Below are 4,805 nucleotides of genomic sequence, written 5' to 3'. Positions count from 1 at the left end.
GCTGGTTTGTTTGTCAGTTCGACTGTTACAAAGGTTAATTGCATTCAGTCAGGTGCAAAATGTACTTGCTAATTACACAGGTGAAGAAATGCCCGGCGGGAATTGGTACCCAGTTGCTTAATAAATACTTTCGTGGAATATTTTACCTGTTTGGACAATGTTGATGTATTCGCTAGTCGTTTAATAAAAAAGCAGTTTAATGGAATGAATTTATGTACTGAAAAACGTTGGGAGGGATTTTGACCGGTCGATTAATAAAAAAAATTGCTTAATAGAGGTGGTCGCAAGTACGATGTCAAATGTTTGTTATTTTCTGTCTCTGGGTAACAATGCATGATCTCATTGATTTTTTCTTTGATATTGTACTATTGCTGCATGTTTAGTGTGTAGTCTTTAATGCCTTGAGACTCTACATATTTACTTAATATGATCTATATTGCTTCTTAGTAAAGGAGCATCGGTATATTTGATATGTCTAAGGTTATCCTCATCTTGGAGTTGTCTCTGTTCTGCGGTGCTATAATGTCAGTGCCTGCAGTAACTACCGTGCTGGCGGAGCTAGAGGCAGGTGTAAGGTTGCATAGCAGTTGCCGATGCTGGAGTTACTCCCAGAGGTGGGATTCATTGTTGGAGTTGCTGCGGAGCAGGTCCCCAAGGCCTTAGTGGGGTTGCTTCTAGTACGATTTAGCTGGGTGTTAGCCATGGAGAACGTGCTATCTTGTTGGTTAGACATCTTCCCTCACCGGTTTCGTTCAGAGGACTTGACCGTAATGACTAGGCAGGTTTAGTTTGCATTTATTTTGGTTTGACAGTATTAGGGCTAAACTGTAGAGGAATATTTTTTCAAATGATCAAGTTTTGAATTTTGTGAACCAGTTAAACTGGACAAAAAAGTCTAAGCTATTAGAGTGAATGGAGCCAATGTGTAACACTAGATGAATACTGTTGTGCTGTTGCTGCTGTTTCTGATGTCTGTACTACTTCATATGCTAATGGTCATAGGTGGATAGTAATTGAATGCAACAAAAATATTGCAGGTTCTTCTTCCAATGGCAGTGAATGGTGCAGTAGTTCTGCAGGTTGGACTACAATGCTAGCGATCTGGTTTTGATTCCCGGTCACAGCTAATGTCCTGTGTTAGGGCTTGGTGATTGATTTAGTTGGTGCAGTTTCCTAGTTTCCATCAGTATCATCATAGATAGGAAGATGGGGAGTTAAGGATAACATGATGTAATAGCCATATTTCATATCTTGTAACTGGATGGTAATATTTAAATGAAATTTGGTCACTTTAAAAACATTCAAAATTAAAAACTTTTCACAGAGAGATTTTTCAAATTTTGCCATTTTTTAAGGAGATAATCGGTATTGAAAATAACATTGATGCCTATGGGAAATATAGTTTCTTTGATTATGAGATTCTGAACTTTAGTTTCGAGAAAATTTTGCGGTAGAAAGCTGCATTATATGATTCTGATACAAATATCAAAAAGAAATCTAAAATTCCCCATATGGAAAAGGAGAAAATATTTTTTTTTTTCTAGTTTTCAGGGAAGATAACTCAAAAACCAATATTATCAGGGGAGGTAATCTGAAGGAAATTTTTGAGAACTTCTGTCAATATATAACTTGTCAATATGCACCTTATTTCTATCGTTTGACATTTTTAAAGCTTAAATTATCAAGTTGTATGTACTCTTTTGGTGAAATTGAGGCCTATTACACCATGTTATCCTTAAATATGACACCTGCCATGGACCCAACTGAAAATCAGTTGTCCATTCCAGGTGGGCACTTTCCTTGACTTACCATTCTAAATAGAAAGGCTTCTTCCTGGTCAAAGGTACTACCAAGGCTTTCTCTCATAACAAATGGTAGCTTTCTAGGGCCATACCCTTTGGTTCAATTTGACACAGTCTTCTGACATTCAGTCATTTGCAGACCTACTCCTTCCAACATGCATTTAGGTACTGGGGAGCTGGAGAAGCACTCTTTCCATTGTTTATTGTTGCCTTTTATTGACAGACCAATTAGTTCTTTCTATTTTGAACTTTATTATATAAAGTATTTGAAAAGCTTATTCTGTTCGTCTTTGTATCTGTCCCTTGGTTAAGTTTTGAGGCTTATGAAACCAGTTAACAATGCTAGTCAGCTCATCCCTTGTATTTAGCAGCATTTCTTTGGTGTGAATTTTGGCACTTTTGTCTTAAGATTCATTTCATACAATCCTATGTACATGTAGGTTCATTTAGTTTTGTCAGTACAATCCCAAATAGAAACTGTGATTCTTAAATCAATTCCTCAAACCTTCTCTGACAGTGAGTGTTGCAGCTGAATAGAGTTTGTTTTTATTACCCAGGATTGCAAATAGTAATCCAATCATCCGTCTTTCTGCCTGGCCTTCAATCCATCTCCACTCGGATTGTATGGACCATAAATTAAAAACTATGGATTGACTTCAAACTTGAAATATAGGTAGGTGGCAATGAGGAGATTGCAGTATACATAAAACATAATTCTAGTGTCGCATTTTTGAGTTATTTTCCTTTTTTTCTTTTTTTTTATGTCACACTTTTGTCTGAAGCACAAGAGATTTAAATGAAACGTGGAATGATAATAGATGACAAGGAAAAGAAATGAAGACTTCAAGAAATGTAGCTCTGTCTTGAATAGTTCTGAAGTGATCTTCCTTTTTGTTCTTAATGTTCATATAATTTTCCGGTATTAACTTTGCAAGTACTGAAGAGAATTTAAGGAAATGTGACCCTATGACAGATGGCAGAGAGAGGAAGTGCAGAGCACAAGAATTATAATACTATCTTTTTTTTCCCCTCTAAACAGTACTTTTTTATATACGCCCAAAGGGACGTATTATGTTATGACACCGGTGTCGGTCTGTCAGTCCCTTAGCAATTTCATGTCTGCTCTTAGCTCTCGAACCCCTTGGAAGATTTCAAAGAAACTAGACACAAATGTTCACCACATTGAGACGACATGCAGAGCGCATATTTCGGATTGCTCACTTCAAGGTCAAGGTCACACTTAGGGGCCAAAGGATATACCTTCGATTGTATATTGCTCTGCATTGCAGTGCTCTTTTTTTTTTGCTGACAATATGTTTGCAATTGCATTAAGTAAGGATATAATATATGCCTGTTTAGTATCATAGGTATATAGGGGCATATATGTCAGTTTACAGTGATAGCTCTTGTACTTGAAATTACAAGTATGTAGTATTTATAGCTTATAAGTCATAGATTTTATATTTTATTCTAAGTACTTAACTGTGATAAACTGTTGCTTTTGCTAAATGTGAATAGAATATGTAATTGCATTTTGTCTGGGAAAAACAGACTGCTTGGTTTATATGCCAGGGAAAAAACTGACTGGGTGGAAATTTACACTGGTAAATAGGTGCTTTTTGATTGTGCAGGGATCACATTACTCTAGTTTACTTGTTTTATGAAATGCAATGTTTGTTTTTAATAAACAGAGTATAATATTGTGTAGTATATCTTGTTTATAATTCCTCTAGTAGAGGCAGCCATAACTTTATAATGATTAGTCTAATATTATTTGCGAAAACAATAGTCCCCCCCCACCCCCTCCCCCACCAAAAAAGAAATATCTTTTTTTAAAAAAAATTTACAAAATATGTTTTTGAGTTTTTATTGAGGTTTGATACACATACATGGCGCAACAATAAACAACTTGTGATCTGTCAACAAACTGGTAACAATGCATATTGGAACTTTTCCATGAAATCTTCATATGTACATCATTCTGTGTAAATAATTCTGACATCATGTTGCAAAATTTTAAGTGACGTTATAAGTTGTTTGAACAGTGCTCATTTCATGCATATGTCAATGATCAAATGCATTGTGTAAAAATGGCATCATTGGGTCATCTACTCTGCATGTTCAATCATTCTATGAAGTTTCAGCATTCTGGGTCAAGTGGTTCTCAAGTTATTGATTGGAAATGGTTTTCCATATTCAGGCCCCTGTGACCTTGAACTTTAACAGAGTGACCCCAAAATTGATAGGAGTCATCTACTCTGCATGTCCAGTCACCCTATGAAGTTTCAACATTCTGGGTCAAGTGGTTCTCAAGTTACTGACTGGAAACGGTTTTCAATGTTCAGGCCCGTGATTTTGACCTTTAATAGAGTGAACCCAAAATCAATAGGGGTCTTCTACTTTGCATGACCAGTCATCCTATGAAGTTTCAACATTCTTGGTCAAGTGGTTCTCAAGTTATTGATCAGAAATGGTTTTCAATGTTCAGGCCCCTGTGACCTTGACCTTCAATGGAGTGACCCAAAAATCAATAGGGATCATCTACTCTGCATGACCAATCATCCTATGAAGTTTCAACATTCTGGGTCAAGTGGTTCTCAAGTTATAGATCGGAAATGGTTTTCAATGTTCAGGCCCCTGTGACCTTGACCTTTGATGGAGTGACCCCCAAAACAATAGGGGTCATCTACTCTAGCAGCCCTACCACCTTATGAAGTTTGAAGGTTCTAGGTCAAATGGTTCTCCAGTTATTGATCGAAAAGGAAGTGTGATATATCATTCTTGCCTACCTAGCAGGGAAAGTATACATTTGTCCAAGCACACGCCATGAATAGATATCCTGTCTTTCCCTAGGGAAAAACCTTGTCTGAAATAGCGTGCACTTAGGTGACGTCACTATTATGACATCATAAACATATAAATAATGTCAGGGAATACCCAAATTTATTTTTCTCCATGATCTATTTTGAACGTGATAGGCAAGAAAAATGATCTTACATGTCT

This window comes from Mercenaria mercenaria, chromosome 1, assembly GCF_021730395.1.
Source record: "Mercenaria mercenaria strain notata chromosome 1, MADL_Memer_1, whole genome shotgun sequence".
Lineage (NCBI taxonomy): Eukaryota > Metazoa > Mollusca > Bivalvia > Venerida > Veneridae > Mercenaria > Mercenaria mercenaria.
The sequence above is the reverse complement of the archived record's forward strand: the minus strand, read 5'-3'. Positions refer to the sequence as shown.